At 45.6% G+C, this 19,189-nt stretch overlaps 1 non-coding gene and 1 pseudogene across 1 annotated transcript; both read left to right on the forward strand.

Moving 5' to 3' along the window:
• The first annotated feature begins 2,021 nt into the window (after positions 1 to 2,021).
• Positions 2,022 to 2,128, forward strand: LOC112440704 (U6 spliceosomal RNA). The gene has a single exon (XR_003028724.1). It is a non-coding gene; the product is annotated as a U6 spliceosomal RNA (small nuclear RNA).
• A 10,975-nt stretch (positions 2,129 to 13,103) lies between these two features.
• LOC117981504 (transcription factor SOX-2-like) overlaps positions 13,104 to 19,189 on the forward strand; it is a 29,931-nt pseudogene continuing 23,845 nt past the window's right edge.

The following is a 19,189-nucleotide window of genomic DNA, read 5'->3' on the forward strand; positions in this document are numbered from 1 at the left end:
GATTTTACTTGGTTTCTATCTGTTCTGTATTTAACAGGTATTCAGGAAAAAGTTCGTCAAGGAAATGATGAAATGAAAAGACATCAGGCAATGTCTTCATTAAATCATAATAGTTTACCATTTAAAATATCTACTGTGTACCATGTGCTTTACAGACATTCTGGAAATAATCATGAAACAATCATGAGATGTTCTTGTCCCCATTTCACAGCTGATGAAACTGAAGCAAAGGAGGTTCAGTAATGATGCCAGGTTGCTTGATGATTTAATGGGGCTAGAACTTTATCTCCAGATGAACTCAAAAGACCAGCACCATCAATGTAACCAGCTGTCATTCTACTTACCTGTCCTTCCCCACTCACCAACACCATTCCAAAAAAGGATTTAGGACAACTCACTGAACAATGAGTCCTCAGGATCTTTCTCTAGAAAAATCTAGAGAAATGTTCTATTTAGAAACATTTCCTATTTTTTTGTTCAACTTTTATAGTAGTCTCAGGGGGTACATGTGCAGGTTTGTTACATGGGTAAGTTGTGTGTTGCTGAGGTTTGGTGTACAAATGATCCCATCACCCAGGTATAGGATCCAATAGGTAGTTTTTCAACCCTCGCCCCTTCCCAGCCTCCCCGCTCTAGTAGTTCCCCATGTCTATTACTCCCATCTTTATATCCATGTGTACTCAACACTTAGCTCCCACTTATAAGTGAGAACATGTGGTATTTGGTTTTCTGTTCCTGCATTAATTCTCTTAGGATAATTTGAATATCAGAAATTGTTGGCCGAGCACGGTGGCTCAAGCCTGTAATCCCAGCACTTTGGGAGGCCAAGGCAGGCGGATCACAAGGTCAGGAGACCGAGACCATCCTGGCTAACACGGCGAAACCCCGTCTCAACTAAAAATACAAAAAATTAGCCGGGCATGGTGGTGGGCACCTGTAGTCCCAGTTACTCCGGAGGCTGAGACAGGAGAATGGCATGAACCAGGGAAGCGGAGCTTGCAGTGAGCCAAGATCGTGCCTCTGCACTGCAGCCTGGGTGACAGAGCGAAACTCTCCTCAAAAAAAAAAAAAAAAAAAAAAATTGTTAGACTTTTCCAGAGCCACATTGGGGAAATAAAGTCATCAAAGAATGAAGTAAATCCAGTTTGATCAAAGAGCAGAGCAATGATTAAAATCACCTTGGGATGTCTGTTATTAATGCAGTTCTAAGGCAATTCTGGAAGAAAAATCCCATTCAGTGTTGAGTGATCACATCATTACAACAGGCCTCTCTTACAGATTCTCAAATAGATTTATTTGAGGAGCAAAATACTCCCTTGGATTTATAAATTCTGGGGGTGTTTATTTAAAAAATAAAAACATGCTACTTATTTATTACCAAATCAGGGTACTTTAAACCTTACAATACATACGAAGCTTTTGTAGAAAACAGGTTGATGTATTTAGAATGTATTATTTCTATGTTTGGGGAAAAAGGGGCTGTTAATATCCGGAAAGACAGACTTGAAAGAGATGCTGGTCAAATGTGTTCCTCAAAGTCAGACTTTCTTCTGAAAGGCGCAAAGTTTCCCTCTCCCTTCAGGCTTGTAGAAATGCCAGCTTCCAACATGGAAAGCTTTGGGGACTGGATGAGGTTTATTTTTATGTTTGTTTGTTTGTGAAAAGGAGATTACATCAGAAAGGGCCTAAAAATAAAGGCCAAATCTCCATCAACAGGGCGGCCACCCATTTGCACACACCCAGGGGCCTGCAAGACTCTGAAGCCTCATTCAGGTCTATGGCAGAGTATCTTCATTCCGGCTGCTGTTGGAATCATCAGAAGAGCTTTCAAAACTCCCACAGCCCAATCCACAACCCAATGCAATGACATCAGAAATTCTGGGGAGGACCCAGATGTGAATATTTTTTAAAAACTCTCTGGGCAATTCCCATGCATAACCAAGGTTAAGACCACAGCCGCTTCAATTGTCCCCTGACGCCCAGGTTGTACAAGGATGTTGAGCCATCAAAACTCAACAGCAGTGCTCGATTCAGCAGCACATATACTAAAAGTGAAATGATGCAGAGAAGATTCACATGGCCCCTGCTCAAGGATGGCATGCAAATTTGTGAAGCGTACCATATTTTTAAATTTCATGCCATGCTTTAAGAAAAATAATAAAAACAAGCTGGGCACAGTGGTTCATGCCTGTAATCCCAGAACTTTGGGAGGCCGAGGTGGGTGGATTACTTGAGGTCAGGAGTTTGAGACCAGCCTGACCAACATGGTGAAACCCTATCTTTACTAAAAAATACAAAATTAGCCTGGTGTGGTGTTGCATGCCTGTAATCCCAGCTACTTGGGAGGCTGAGGCAAGAGATTCCCTTGAATCCAGGAGGAGGAGGTTGCATTGAGCTGAGATGGCACCATTGTACTCCAGCCTGGGCAACAAGAGTGAAACTCTGTCAAGAAAGAAAGGAAGGAAGGAAGGAAGGAAGGAAGGAAGGAAGGAAGGAAGGAAAGAAGGAAAGAAGGAAGGAAGGAAGAAAGAAAGAAAAAGAAAGAAAAGAAGGAAAGAAGGAAAGGAAGGAAAGAAAGGAAGGAAGGAAGGAAATAAAAACAACAACAACTCAACAGCAGCCAGCATCACATAGCCTGGGAGGTGGCATCCCTGGCTCTGCCCCTCCAGCATATGAATCCCGCCTCCACTACAATTCTAGTTATGAGACCATAGGCATCCACAGAATGCTGAATATTTCTGTGCCTCCATTTCCTCATCTGTAAAATGAGGATAAAGTCTTCTTTGGGAGTCGTCATGAAAATTAAATAAGGTGATATATAGAAGGCACTTAGCATCTGTCTGGCGCATAATGATTGCCTGGTAGTCACTATTTCTAGAATCTCAGTATTCCATCCTGAGTTAAGAGGTGAAGAGCAAACGGTGCTTGGTGGCCTGGGAGGAGTTACCTATAATTTCTCTTTTCTCTTGCTTGCCACCAATAACCTTTGCCTCAGAGTTTGGGTGGGGCGCAAGGAAACTTGTAAACCTCAGCCTAGTTACAGATTGGTCTTTAAAGACTGTCCCCCAGGGTAAGTGGCAGTGTCTCTGGGTGGTGAAGGAGCAGCTGCCCCTGGGGGATGTGTCTTGGTTCCTAGACATCTTAGGAATGATCAGTCTCCTGGGGGAGGGCATCTGACTATGGATCCAGGGGTTTCCGAGACCTGAGGGGCTATGAGGAAGGGGAGGACCCTTCTGTCTTCCTGACCTTCTGTGTGCAAAGTCACTACGAGTTCAATTAGGCACCTTGAGCAACAGGAAGAACAGATGCTGTGACCCAGCTTCCTTTTTTCTGAGAAGCGGAGAGTCTGAATCGTGGAAGAAGTGCAGTGATTCAGATCTGGAGATAAGAAAGGACACATCAAAACAGTAATCTTCAGTTTTCCCAGAAGCAACTTCTTTTTGAACACAGTTTACCTCCAACTACTAGCTAACAAATCATAGGCTGCTATGAAGCTTGTTTTATTGGCAAAGGATCAATTCAGCATCTCTGACATATGCCAGGTGCTGGGCATGTAATATCTCATCACGGTAGGCTGAGGCTCGTGGACTAGAAATAAACTGCCCAAGGTCACTCAGTTGGTAAATGCTAGATTCCAGGGACTAGAGTTTTCCGTGGCTCTCCACCTTGAGCACACATCAGAATCCCCTGCGGTCTTGTTGAAACAGATTGCTGGCCCCACCTCCAGAGTGACTGATTCAGAATGTCTGGGGTGCTGCCTGAGAATCTGCATTCCTAACAAGTTCCCAGGTGATGCTGATGCTACCGATCTGAGGACCACAGTTTGAGAACACCTGCTTTATAGCAGCAGCATCAATTACTATGACTCAGCCATTAAGAAAAAGGGAGGGGAAGTCCTTAAAAATACCTCTTGAAGAGGTGGTTAAGTTTCTCCACTCACCCTCCCTACCCAACACTCACATACACACACACACACACACACACTGCTGACACCATCATTTGTTGCACATATGTATTCTTCAGAGATAGCAGAAGCTTTCTGCTTTGTTGAAATCCAATCACACCCTGAATAATGGCTGAGATCATCAGACTAAGATTTTACCAGCCTCCCTTTATTGCCTGCATGAGAGCCTTTTCTTGGGCCAGGTAAGGAAAAGTCCAAGAGAGAAAGAACAAACTGGCCACACAATGCAACCGGTGCACTCTCAGCCTCTTCAGAAGACCTTGGCAACCAGGGAAGCTTAATTGCAATTTGTGGCTATTAACACAAGCTGGGCCTCCGGTGACCTCAGACAGCCTTTTTGGTAATGTTTGTCTGGTTTCCTAGCAACCTGAACTTTAAGGAACAGAGGTGTAAACAAACCTGCTGGCTGCCCCCTGGCCAGGTATTCTGCAGTGTTGGAAGAGTCTCAGCTGGCAGCTCAAATAATCTCTGTGATCCCATCCACAGGGTGTACATAAAACCACATTCCCGTGTGCCTCCATGACAAAGCCATGCAAAAGCACAATTGCAAAGGATATGGTGTAATGGTGAGCGGCTGGCAGAAACCTCAGCTCAGTATGCAATAATCTGAAATAAAACCTGTGTTTTAAAGCTGATGGCTTTGAGAAATATATATCATGCCATTTTTTAGAAGTCACTCTTGTGAAGTCGTTACCATTTGCCCAATAGCATGAAACAGACCAAAGTGGCAGCAAATGCTGTCCCAGTGAGATATCTAGTCCAGAGAGACGATGTTGGAAGGGCGGATGTTTGGAAAGGAAGTGAGAGTGTGAGCTTAAGAGGCAGCCAAGCATTCAAGCCCCAGCTCTGCCATTTATCAGATGAGTGACCTAATCCTAATACCTATTAGGTATTAGGCATATTAGGGAATTAAGCATATCACCTAATTCCCAGGTCCTGACCAGCAGCAGGTCCTCTTGTCTCCACCACCACAAGATACCTTAAATCTGCCCAGGTATCTCGTTACTAACCACCACATCCAAGCCATCATCTCTAGTCTGAATCACTGCAATAACCTATTAACCAGTAACCTTGCTTGCATAGTACCAACTCAACAGTCCATTCTCCACCTAGTAGCCAGAGATCTTTTTTCTTTCATTGTGATAAAATACAAATAGTGAAAAATTTACCATCTTAACCATTTTTAAGTGTACAGTTCGGTAACGGTAAGTATATTCATATTGTTGTGCAACCAATCTCCAGAATATTATTTTTTGAGATGAAGTCTCATTCTGTCGCCCAGGCTGCAGTGCAGTGGCGTGATCTCTGCTCACTGCAACCCCCGCCTCGTGGGTTCAAGCGATTCTCTTGCCTCAGCCTCCTGAGTAGCTGGTACTACAGGCACGCACCACCATGCCCAGCTAATTTTTGTATTTTTAGTAGAGATGGGGTTTCACTATGTTGGCCAGGCTGGTTTCGAGATCCTTACCTTGTGGTCTGCTCACCTCAGCCTCCCAAAGTGCTGGGATTACAGGCGTGAGCCACTGTGCCAAGCCAGAACTTTTTCATCTTGCAAAACCGAAACTCTGTATCCATTCAGTAACTCCTCATTTCTCCCTTCCCCCAGCCCCTAACAACTACTATTCTATTTTCTGTTTCTATAAAGTTGAGTACTCTAGGTACCTCATATAAGTGTATTGATTCAGTGTTTGTCCTTATTTCACGTAGCATAATGTACTCATCCATGGTGTAGACTGTGTCAGAATTTCCTTCCTTTTTAAGGCTGAATAACTGCCCATGGTGTGTATATCACATTCCGTTTATTCATTCTTCCATTGACAGAAATTCTGGTGGTTTCCACCTTTTGGCTATTGTGAATAATGCCACTATGAATATGGGTGTACAAATATCTCTCTGAGACCTCGCTTTCAATGCTTTTGGATATATACCCAGAAGTGATATTGCTGGATCATAAGTAAATTCTATTTTAAAATTTTTGAGGAACTGCCATACTGTTTTTCTTTTCTTTTTTCTTTTCTTTGAGATGAAGTTTCACTCTTCCTCCCAGGCTGGGAGTACAGTGGCGCGATCTTGGCTCACTGCAACCTCCGCCCCCGGGTTCAAGAGATTCTCCTGTCTCTGCCTCCCAAGTAGCTGGGATTATAGGCACCCACTACCAGGCCTGGCTAATTTTTGTATTTTTAGTAGAGACGAGGTTTGGCCTTGTTAGCCAAGCTGGTCTCGAACTCCTGACTTCAGGTGATCCACCCGCCTCGGCCTCCCAAAGTGCTGGGATTACTGGTGTGAAACACCACACCTGCTGCACCATTTTACATCCCCACCAACAATGCAGAATGAACTTTTAAAGAAAGACCTCAGCACTGTTGACATTTTGGGTTCAACACATGTTTGTTGTTTAGTACCATCACCGTCCTCTACCCACTGGATTCCAGTAGCACCTTCCCCCTTCCTAATTGTGACAGCCGAAAATGTCTCCAGGCATTGCCAAATGTTCCCTGGGGGCCCCTGGTTGAGAACCACTGAATTTAATCATAGCTCTCCCCAGCTTAAGCCTCCCATTGCCCTGAGGATAACATCCAAACCCTCTCATAGCTGACAAAGTCCTCGAGACTTCTTGGACCTCATCTCCTTCCACCTTCCAGGAACTCACTGGGTATTGGCCACAGTGACTATTTCTAATCTCTCAGACACAACAAACAAGCTTGTTCCTACCTCAGGGCCTTTGCAGTTGCTGCTCCCATCACCTAAACACCACTCCCGGGTTTCTGCATGGCCAGCAACTCCTTACCATTCACACCTCAATTCATATGCCACCTCCTCAGGGAGGCGTTCTGCTATCACCCAATCCCAGCAGCCACTCTCCCAACTGAGTCAGCCACAGTGTCTTGATGTTAAAGACTTTAAGAAATATATAAGTCATCGAATTTTTTAGAGAAGACAATGTTGTGGTCATTTTATTCGATGTCTTTATCACCATCTATGATGTTCATTTTTTTGCTGTTTTTTGTTTTGTTTTTTTAGAGATGGGGTCTCACTATGTTGCCCAGGCTGGAGTGCAGTGGCTATTCACAGGCATGATCACAGCTCACTACAGCCCTGACTCCAGAACTCATTCCTCCAACCCTCTCCTCTCACCTCAGCTTCCTGAGTAGCTGGGACTACAGGCACATGCCACTGTACCCAGCCATGTTCACATTTTTATTATTTATGGAATAAAAACATAATTTATTGCCCAAATTAGGACATTTTGGGAATGAAGGAGCATGCTAAGAATGATTAACAGGTGTTAATAATCCCAGGAAAACCAGGGACCTACTGTCACTAATTATCCATCTCCAGGCTAGGACGTGGGCTCCTGGAGAGCAGGGAGTTGGTCTGTTTTGTTCATCGTGTATCCCCAGCACCTACAATGGTAACTGACATGCTGTAGAGCTCAGTAAATATTGATGAAAATATGGCAAAACTTTCTGACTTCAATTACTTCAACTATAAAAATGGGTGTAATAACTATGACAACCTAGAAACTGTTGTGAGGACTAAATGATTATCACAAATGTGCCAGCTGAGCCTCAATAGAGTGCTTATTTCCTTCTGTGCTATTGCCATGGAGAAGTAAAGAGCTGGGCTGGTCATAGTGGCTCACACCTGTAATCTCAGAACTTTGGGAGGCCAAGGTGGGCGGATCAGTTGAGTCCAGAAGTTTGAGACCAACCTGGGCTACATGGCGAGAATCTGTCTCTACAAAAAATTAACCAGGCATTGTGGCACATGCCTGTAGTCCCAGCTACTTGGGAGGCTGAGGTGGGAGGATCATCACCTGAGCCTGGGGGGTCAAGGCTGCAGTGAGCCATGATCACGCCATTGCATTCCAGCCTGGGTGAGAAAGCGAGACCTTGTCTCAAAAAAAAAAAAAAAAAAAAGAAAGAAAGGAAGAAAAAAGAGGAGAACTTAACCCCTGGAAGTGGAATTCCAGAACTGATGTGGTGTTCTAGTCCAGATTCACTATCCCAGCCCAATATGAGACGTGCCTGGGTGTGTTTATAAAAATACCAGTGCCCAGGCTCTCTCGGCCAAGAGAAATGGCAGCTCTGGAGGTGAGGCTTGGGCAGGCTGATAGTTTTTAAAGTTTCCTGGGGGATTCAGACACACAAGGAGGGCTGAGGCCTCTGGATTAGGTTAAATCTACAAATACACAAAAGAGGAATCAGGCCCAGAAAGGGGGCCTGCCCCCACAGTCACACACTCCACATGGAAGAATCTGCACTGGATCCCACATCTCCTGGCTCCTAGTCAGTCCACTAGGAGGCAGGAGACCCACTCTATCAGATGCCTTCTCCCAGCGGTTAACTTTTCAGCTTTGGAAAGATCCCGGGGACATTCTATGGTAGGACCCAGGCTTGCTGAGGAGCCCCAGTCTTCATCTGCAGGAGCAATGAGCCAAGTTCAAAGCCAGGTTAAGCACCTTGTCGGATGGCCCTGATCATCGTGCCCCTCCCAGCTCTCAGCATGGGGGCTGTGGTAGACAGCCTCCATCTGCCCCTGCAGACCCAGCCTCCAGATTCCCTCTGTACCCTCTCCACCTCCTCTATGCCCAAGGAGGCTGGCCTCTGAGCTCTGCGTCACCCATGTTCCTCTGCCTTCTAATTCAGTTCAGCCAATGGGTGAGAGGAAAGTGGAAATGACGCTGGATTCTGGGAGGAACACCTAGTCAGGTGACTCCAACACCCCAGCTGACTATTTCACACAGTCAGTACATAGTAAATATCCTTCCTTTCTGACTCATGACAAGACGAGGGTAAAATCTGTCCAATGCTTGCAGGAGGAAATGGAAATTAGCCTATATTTATAGCACAGCACTGACACAGAAGAATCATTTAGTAAAACAGAACAACAAAAATAAAAATCAGCTTTGTTCTCGGTTCCCTATGTTTGTTGTTCTTGTGAATTATATTTTTCTTCTCTGGTACAGGGCCACCTTCATTTTCCTTTTTCTAATTTTGTTTACTTTAAGAAACCATTCGGAGGCCAGGCGCAGTGGCTCACACCTGTAATCCCAGCACTTTGGGAGGCCAAGGCAGGTGGATCACCTGAGGCCAGGAGTTCAAGACCAGCCTGGCCTATGTGGTGAAACCCCGTCTCTACTAAAAATATAAAAATTAGCCTGATGTGGTGGCATATGCTTTGTAACTCCAGCAACTCAGGAGGCCAAGGCAGGAGAATCACTTGAACCCGGGAGACAGAGGTTGCAGTGAGCCAAGATCGTACCACTGCACTCCAGCCTGGGGGATGAAGCGAAACTCCATCTCAAAAAACAAACAAACGAACAAACAAACAAAAACCATTCGGGGCTTTTTGACAACTTCTTGAGGGGCTTTCAAAGGGCTCTTGTAATTAGAGTAATACTTTTCCCACTGTTTGGAAAGTGGCTTTCCAGGGACAATGTACTAGAGCTGGACCCGAAGGAAGACACATGTGATCCCAGCTCCCCAAGCTTACTCAACAACCCAGGTCAGCAATGGCCCCTCCTCAGAAGTGCTTGGGGGTATCCCAGACATCCTAGGTCTTGCTCACCTGCCATCTGCTGCAGAAACTTGGACACTTAGAAACTTGTCCAAGAACACAAGGAAGTTGTACATTGACCCCAGAGGAGCCCAGCCTGTTCACTTCCTACTCTACCAACGGCCATGACCTCGGTAAGTTTTCCTTCCAGGCCAAACTGGGAGACAAGTCGCCAAATCTCTCCAGACCTCAGTTTACTCATGTGTAAAGTTGGAATATTGATCATGTTTACTCTGAGGACCAGTGGCAAATAGTCAACTCTGACTTGGGTTTCTGGCCCTGAGGAAGAGAGGGGCTTTGTGAGGATTGGCAGTAATGAATGCTGAATTCATGACACATAGTCGGTGAGTGATAAATAGTAGTTACTACTATTTCCTAAGGTTTTGAGAGTGTTGAATATCATAATATGTAAACATAACCAGTTGATGCTAGAAACATAGTAGCTGCTCCATAAATGATACAATATATTCAAAAGCAGGTCTAAAAATATCTGTGAAGAAAGCTTATTAAGTAGTCTACCCTGCCTGCCTTTGACCTGGATTATTCTAACTCTTCTGTTACCCTTGGACAGTATCCTCTGGGGTCCCCTTTTGTCCCTGACAGACATAGAGTACGAGTGATGACAAGACCCATCATGAAAGTTAAATTTTTTGTTAACTATAGAAAATGTGAAATGATAGACATTTTGCAAACCTTATTTTGAATTCTAAATTAGTTGAAAGCTGGAGTGCAAATTTGGAAGCAAAGTTTTGTAGCCTTGATTTGTGAATTGTTACAGTCTTCATATTGCTTTCCGTAGGAGATGTTGCTTTTTGGAGCACTGGAGCAAGAGGCAAGGGGCTGGGGCTTTCTCCTGGCCCTACCCTTAGGTATCTGTGTGACTTTGGGGCTCTAGTTTCTCACCTGTCACCCAAGGGGGTTGAGCTAAATAGTAAGTGTGTGACTTTCCATTTCCCTAAAACTTTGACATGCTAGGGGAGGAGGGCGTGCTACTACTGACAGTGAAGTCCCTGGGCCAGTGAGGTGGGATGGACGTTAAGTCCACCACAGAGCCAGGGAAGGGTTCCCCCAACTAAGAATCCTGGAAAACTGGGGGCAGGGAGGGTAATGGTAGTATGGTGGGGTGTGAGGAAGGTATGGGGTCATGGTGGCAGCAGTCAGCTCTCAGGGCGTGACCAACTGGGGCAAAGGCTGAAGAGAGAGTTCAAAAATAGAAGCAGAGCAGGGCAATAGATTTAGTCATGTGGACATCCTTGGCCACTTTAATAAGCACTCTTTAGTAAAAGCCTGACTGAAAGGTGTTCAAATGAGACTAGAAAGAGAAGCATTAGAGACAGTTAAACAAATTTTGGAGGACTTTTGCTGTAGATCTAGAAAATCATTATTTGGAGTAAAAGAGATCTCTATAAACACTTAGAACAGGGATTGTCATGTTGTAAGTGCTGACACATGTCAGCCACTACTGATTATCTATGTCCCCATTTGATCCTCATCACATTCCTGAGAGGCCCAGAGGTCAAGGTTTATCAGAGTTCGATCAGAGAAAACTGAGGCAGATGAATACAATGACTTACTCAAGGTCTCGCCCTTAACCCATTGGATTATCCATTCAGGCCACACGTGTCTGTTGACTGCCTGCTATAAACTGAGATAAGCAGATCAGGAAAGAGTAGAGCTGGAGCTAGATCTCCTGGTCAGAAGATCAGTTATTTCCCTAATATACTGGGTGAAAGTGCTTAGCACGTTTCAACTGATTTTTGCTGTTAAATACGTGAGTTACAAATCATCGAGGTGACACAATTCCTTGAGTCTTCAAAGAGTCATCAATCTCGTTACTAGATACATTTATTTGATCTTCATTTTTAAAAATATGTAAATAACACCTCCTACTAGAGGCCAGAAACTACCCTTCATGTTATGTTTCTGAGCTTCTCTGAAGTGGAAATCAACAGTCCTAAGGATGGAGCTTTCCTCTCATAAAGGGTCACCAGCATTTCCAGACTATGACTTTGGGCTCTAGAAAGCCACTATAGTTGGCCTCTTGGCAGACTCTAGAGAACGAGGTTAATTAGTAATCACTCTTGAGTTTGTTTAGACACATGAAAAGCCATCCTTTGGGAATGGGGCTGAAATTCTCAGTTCCTCAGCCATCCCTCACTGTCAAAGAGGCAGAATGTAATCAATTTCCTGGAATCGAAAAGATTGAACATCTGAGTACAATCCATCTCCTTGAACTTTATTACCAATGTTCTCTTTCTCAACCTCTTGAGTAATCCAATTTTTCTGGACAAGGAAATTGAATATAGAATCAGAGAAGAGGCACCAATCCATCTCCCTCCCACCAACACTACCACCCAATGCTGTCTAGAGGCAGAGATACACTTAAACTCATTCAAACACAATCCTTCCTTAGGGAGTTTAGGGAGCTATATAGTGCCCTACACGGCTTCCTTGGAATCTATATCCACCAGAGTCCCTTCTCTAACATAGAAGTGAACAGCCAGAGGCAAGGATGGGCTTCCTGGCTACTAGCTAAGCTGAGATTTCAACCCCAGGTGGTGCTTTCCAAGCCTTTCTGCCTATACCACAGCCCAGTGGTTACAGGCACAGGCCAAGAGTAAGCCAGGCTAGATCCAATTCCTGGAGCCGACACCTACTTTCAGTTTGCCTTTGGGTCCTGGATTTCAGTTAAGACCCACCCGAAAGGGTGGTACAGATTGAGGAAGGCAATGTGTGCTGTATAAACTTCTAGCATAGCTCTAGCACTTAATAAATCAATGTAATAAACATTCATTACTATTGTTGTTTTTACACATATGAGAAGAACCAGATAGAAACAGGAAGATTACAACAAACTCAGTTTAAACATTTATCCCTGGCTAAACATGTCAACTCAATTTAACTCTCTACACCGCTAAAGATGGTGCATACTGTATTCATATATTACCACGTGTGTGGCCTCTGGAACTGGTGCTGCCTTAGAACCACAGCCCTCTGGGACCAGCAGCCTTGCAATTTCAATATGGACCCTGTGTCATTCCTCCTCCCTTATAGCACAAGCTTCCTTTCCCCTACTATACTTCTGGTGGTCTATGTTATAGGCTGAATTATATCTCCCCAAAATTCATATGCTCAAGCCCTAAACCCCAGTACCTCAAAATGTGATCGTATTTGGAGATCAGGTCCTGAAAGAGGCGATTCAGTTAAAATGAGGCCGTTAGAGTGGGACCTAATTCCATTTCACTGGTGTCCTTATGAGAAAAGAAAATTTGGACACAGAGAGATACCAGGGATGCATGTGCCCAGAGACCACGAGAGGACACAGGGAGATGCCGAGAGAGGCCTCAGTAGATAGCAAACCTGCCAACACTTTGACTTTGGTTTTCCAGTCTCCAGAACTGTAAGAAAATTAAGTTCTGTTGTTTAAGCCACCCAGTCTGTGATATTCCATCACGGCAGCCCCGATGACTAAGACAGTCTATTTATTTTTCCCAACATCCAGACTCATCTATGACATCAACTCACGAGTTGAGATAAAACACGCTGACTCATTTTATGGTGGCTTTAGAGATTCCATTACCGGCCAGCTACATTTAAGGGGCCATTCAACAGTGGCAGCGAGGGAAGAGCCACAGCTCTGGAGAGCACCCTTTTCTTCTGGTCCATTATTTTCCCTGAAGAGACCCCTGACGCCTAAAGGTAAGGCAGGAGCACTTTCTGCTTATTCCCATCCCGGCTTCTTCCCATGGCTAGGAGCCTTCCACACCTTCATTTCCAGTCACTTCACAGGAACTTGTCTCTCATGAATAGGCACCAAGCCTCCCACAAAAGGAATTCACAGTTTCCAGTCCCAGTTCCCACACTGAGCAAAGTGTTTCACATCAGAGGCACTGTGGGGGGCTCCACAATGTAGCTGTAACTTCACATCCAAACTCCTCATCATCAGCCTCCTGGAGGTGCACAGGTCCCCCATATCCCACACATTGCACTGAGCAACCCCTGGGGGAAGGGGACAAGTGCATGGAACAATGTGAAGAGCACACACTAGGGCTGTGCAGTGCACAATCTGCACAGCTGTACAAAGCGGCCCTGGCAGAAACTATGTCTTGTATGATTCATTACCCTCCTGGCCTCATGCTGAGCAACTAAAATGCCCTTTATAAATATTATTGATTCACTGGCATTTCTAAGTGAAGTGTTTTCCTTCAATGAGAAAAACAGTAAAAGTCAACAAGGAAAGAAAAAGCCTCTGGTGAATATTAGATAAATGCTGCAGCTCCTTGGATCAGATCACGTCCACTCTGGATGTTGGTAATTGCACAGTAGGGATAAAACGACCTGATTTATGCAGTCGTCTCTGGGAATGGAAGGGATTAGGTGCTACTTGAGATTTTGATGTTCCTCCTTTCTGTCCATGTACGAGCATCACCTTATAATACTTATAATAACCTTGCCCCTTTCATTTTTTCCACTTAATTACATTGTTCTCCCCAGATTGCCACTTTTTGTTGGGAACCAATAAGTACCTACAGATTTATTGAGTTAGTAACAATGATTGTCTTGTTCCTTAGACCTTCCATAGATGAGCCAGTGCAAGATCATACTGCCAAAGGTCGAGATCAGGAGGGTGTCAGGAAAGAACCTTCCTCGGTGCCTACAGGGCACGCACCACTTCCTAGGACTGATCTATATAGGTCACGAGGCCTGTTTGTTAGAGGAGAGGAGTAGAACTGTCAACCAGCTGCACTCCAGCCTGGGTTACAGGGCAAGACTCTACCTCAAAATAAATAAATAAATAACAACACTAAACATCCAGAGGGGTAAAAATGGGGTAAAATGGGGTAAAAAATGTCAACCAACCGTCTTTCCCTGTACACCAAATACCTAGACGTCAAAATTACAACCAGAGCTTGCTTGATGACTGGGGATGCCAAGTTGGAGTGCTTGCAGGTGGATACATAACAGGATATACCAACCCAAGAATAGGGACAGTGGCATACATGGCGCAGCAGACATGCTGCAGGATGGAATTTGAAAGGCTCAGCCTGCTCCTGGCACTTCCAGGTTTTTTTTCTTCTGTTCCCCAGCCTGTCTCTCACTTTTGATTCATATATTCCTTCACTACGCTATAAAGTACAAGTGAATAGATTCCAAAGATTCTGCTTTATCCCCTTGGGATTACTCCCAGTCGTGCCTGAGTACAAGTTCTTGTGGTCCCAAGCCCTCTAGAGCCTCATCCACAGATGATTGCCTGGTTTGCTCCTAACCTCCAGGTGTGGGTTTTCCCAATTTGATTCCCAAAGGGAAACTTTTCATCTGGGTTCCAGGGAAACATTAGGCTTGCCGCCCCGGTTCAGTGTCTCTTTCCTGCTTTTTTTTGTTTTGGTTTGGTTTGGTTTTTGAGACCGAGTCTCGCTCTGTCGCCCAGGCTGGAGCACAGTGGCATGATCTCAGCTCACGGCAACCTCCGCCTTCCAGGTTCAAGTGATTCTCCTGCCTCAGTCTCCCAAGTAGCTGGTGCCTGCCACCAGACCTGGCTAATTTTTGTATTTTAAGTAAAGACAGGGTTTCACCATGTTGGCCAGGCTAGTCTTGAACTACTGACCTCAAGTAATCCACCCACTTTGGCCTCCCAAAGTGCTGAGATTACAGGCGTGAGCCACTGCCTCTGGCCTTTTTCCTGCTTTTAAAGAGCTGGTGTGAAAAAGAGTGTGAGACAAGGCCTGCAACATTCCCACACTCGCGTTTGGCATGATTAGATGGTCTATAATGTTGGCTTCCTTTTCCCGGAGTAATAAAGCATGTTTAGTACCTCTGTGCTATGATCTAAACATCTGTGTCCCCCCTCAGAATTCATATGTTGAAACTTAATCCCCAAGGTGGTGCTATTAAGAGGTGAGGCCTGTGGGAGGTAATTAGGTCCTAAGGGCTCCACCCTTGTGAATGGGATTAGTGCCCTTATTAAAGAGGCCTGGGGGAGCCTGCTCATCCCTTCCGCCATGTGAGGACACAGAAGGTGCCATCTGGGAGAAGCGAGCCCTTGCCAGACTCCGAATCTACTGGTGCCTTGATCTTGGACTTCCCAGCTGCCAGAAGTATGAGCAATCAAGTTCTGTTGTTTGTAAATTACCCAGTCTAAGGTATTTGTTATAGCAGCCCGAATGGACTAAGACACTCTCCATATCCCATAGCATTATCATAGAGAAAAGGGGACAGGTGCAGATGTCCCCAGGAGAGCTTTTGTTGAGTAATTGAAGGCATGCAAACCCCAACCCAATCTCAAATCCTAACTAAGAATCAAAGTGTGGCAACTGTGTGTTAGGGAGACCTGGAGTGGCAGGTGTGCCTTGGATGTGGATTCTCAGAGACAGCAGTGTTGACGCCTTGCTGGACTAATCCGTGACCACCCACTATGGCAGGGACAGTGATTTACTCTCCCAGCTAATGTGAAAGCTCTGGTCAGATTGCATTCCAACAAAACCTCTAACTCAGAACTGCAGAGATGCTCGAGAATCCAACAGAAAATCCACTTTGATATAAAGCATGTTCCAAGGCAGTTGGCTATCTTTGCCTCCTGCCCTGGAGAGCAATAACCAGGCCTTATGTTCACTACCCTGAGATGGAGGAGAGAATGTAAAAGAAAATAGAATTGTTGGCTTTTACTTTTCTTTGTTTTCTTTTTTTTTGTGAGACAGAGTTTCACTCTGTTGCCCAGGCTGGAGTGCAATGGTGCAATCTCGGCTCACTGCAACCTCCACCTCCCAGGTTCAAGCGACTCTCCCGCCTCAGCCTCCTGAGTAGCTGGGATTACAGGTGTGCACCATCATGCCTGGCTAATTTTTTGTATTTTTAGTAGAGACAGGGTTTCACCATGTTGGCCAGGCTGGTTTTGAACTCCTGACCTCAGGTGATCCACCTGCCTCGACTTCCCAAAGTGCTGGGATTACAAGCGTGAGCCACCCTGCCTGGCCAGCTTTTACTTTTCAGTGAGAAACAAAATGTACAAGGCATTCCGAGGGAACATTTTACCCATATGCATCCAGGACCCAATGAAGAGGCCGCCAGCCCCTCCTGTAGCCTCAGAACTGTGAGTCCATCTCTGTAAACAGGTGAGGCAGCTGGAGAAGCACTGGTGCCACCCATTCCACCTGCAGCCCCCAAGCTTGAAAGTGGTTGGCATGGAAAAGGAATAACCCTTACCTTTAGGAACAAAGAGAGGTGGAGTCCAAGGACCTTTCCAATACTATCTGAGCTGTAAACACAAAGCTGTAAACAAAGCTATTTATGGAGCGCCTCTCACGTGTTGACACTAGGCTGGCCACTGGGTATGTGTAATCTCATTTGATTTTCAGATAACACAGAGAGGTCAGTGGTATTATTATCCCCATTTTCCAGAGGGAAGACTGAGGCTAGCAGGGGTAAGCTGTTGATTCACCCAAGATCACTCAGCTAGGAAGTGGCTCGAGCAGGATTTGGACACGGATCCATCTTACACTTCCCATTCGGGCTCCGCTGTCGGTGCCTGCAGGAAAGGGTCTGTGGCAGCACGGATTATATAAGGCTTCCAAAACTTCATAACCTCCCTGTGCTTGTTATTTTTGTCTCTCAGCTGTCTGTGTCCCCACTGTGACAAGTTGAGAATAAAAAATCTTCAAACAAGAGGAGTCCATCTGCTTGTCTTTAGAGGCAGCAAGAAAATAAATCTCTTGATGGGTAAGGCCACAGTGGGGAAAGGTAGCATCTAAGGGGCGAGGGTCTAGAGCCTTTGGAAAGACAGCAAGAGAGAGCCCTGGAGTCAGACCAGGAGGAACTGTATCCCTCAATGGTAGGGACTCAATGGTAGAAAGACGTGTACTAAAAGACATAAAGAAATATTCATGTAGAGCAAAGAGGATCAAAAGTACACTGAGAATTGAGGGGCCCTGGTCATTTCATGGAAATTAGTATAACACATATGCAAAACACTGTTTATTTTCTTCTGTGTTTTTTAAGAGACGGTATCGCTCTGCTGCCCAGGCTGTAGTGCAGTGGCACAATCACAGCTGACGGCAGACTTGACCCCCCCAGGCTCAAGCGATCCTCCCACCTCAGCCTCCAGAGTAGCTTGGACTACAGGCACGTGCTACAAGACCTGGCTAATTTTTGAATTTTTTTGTAGAGATGGGGTCTCACTATATTCCCCAGGATTGTCTCCAACTCCTGGACTCAAGCAATCTTCCCACCTCAGACTACAGGCATGAGCCACCATGCCCAGCCATATTGTTCATTTTTAAGTAAGTTACATTCTTTGGATTTGACAATATTTGGGGGTTTTTTTGTTTGTTTGTTTGTTTGTTTTTGAGATGGAGTCTCACTTTATCACTCAGGCTGGAGTGCAGTGGTGCAATCTCGGCTCACTGCAACCTCTGCCTCCCAGGTTCAAGCAATTCTTCTGCCTCAGCCTCCCAAGTAGCTGGGATTACAGGCACCCACCACCATGCCTGGCTATTTTTGTATTTTTGGTAGAGATGGAGTTTCACCATGTTGGCCAGGCTGGTCTCAAACTCCTGACCTCAAGTGATCCACCCGCCTCGGCCTCCCAAAGTGTTGGGATTACAGGCATGAGCCACCGCACCCAACCTCTGTTTGTTGTTGTTGTTGTTGTTTGTTTGTTTGTTTGTTTGTTTTTTAAAGTCCCCATGGTTGTTTTGATCCTGGTCACACCTGGTCTGAGCCTGGGCCAAGGGAAACCACACTCAGGCTACTCCTGGTTCTTTGAGTGCTCATCTCCCTCCCCACCCGGTCTCACTTTAATTGATATGATGCCATTAAAAGTAACGGCAAAGACCGCAATGACTTTCACACCTGCCTAATAATAATACATCTATCCCTTGGGATATTTAGTTCCCAGCCAAGCCCCCAGGTAAATCCTGGCGTGTTGAGGATCTGATGCTATCAATGGATTTCCACTGATGCTTTAACGGTCCCCCTCCATACTGCCCCTCAACTGGGCCTATTAGTCAGGGACAGTCAGCACCTGGACTCCAGGACGGTGCATCTGTCAAGAGGCTTGGGGTGGTGGAGGCTGTCTTACACAGGCCTAGCCCAGGCTTCAGCCCCATTCACCAAATCCTGGCCAAGAGTGTGAAATTTCTCTGGGTCCTCCTTTTCTTCTGAACAGCCCTGTCTCAGTGTGGCCTGCTCCCAGAACTGTTTCTCCTGACTTCTCATTTCACCAAGAGGACATGGACTCAGAAAAATGAAGAGAGAAACGCAAAGACACAGGAGCAGCAACCAAGCCCCTCTTCTCCAGGCAATCATCTCACTTCAATTGGCATAGACCCCTTAGGGGTGTGGACACTGTCTGAAAGTATCTGGAGAGACCAAGTTTCAGCAGCCACTAAGCTGTCAAGGCTCTTTAAAAATCTGATTCCTGGCCAGGCACGGGGGCGCACGCCTGTCACCCCAGTACTTTGGGAGGCTGTGGTGGGCAGATCACTTGAGGCCAGGAGTTCTAGATCAGCCTGGCCAACATGACGAAACCCCATCTCTACTAAAAATATGAAAATTAGCTGGGCGTGGTAGTGCGCACCTGTAATCCCAGCTACTTGGGAGGCTGAAGCAGGAGAATCGCTTGAACCCAGAAGGCGGAGGTTGCAGTGAGCCGATATCACACCATTGCACTCC

This window comes from Pan paniscus, chromosome 7 (assembly GCF_029289425.2).
Source record: "Pan paniscus chromosome 7, NHGRI_mPanPan1-v2.0_pri, whole genome shotgun sequence".
Lineage (NCBI taxonomy): Eukaryota > Metazoa > Chordata > Mammalia > Primates > Hominidae > Pan > Pan paniscus.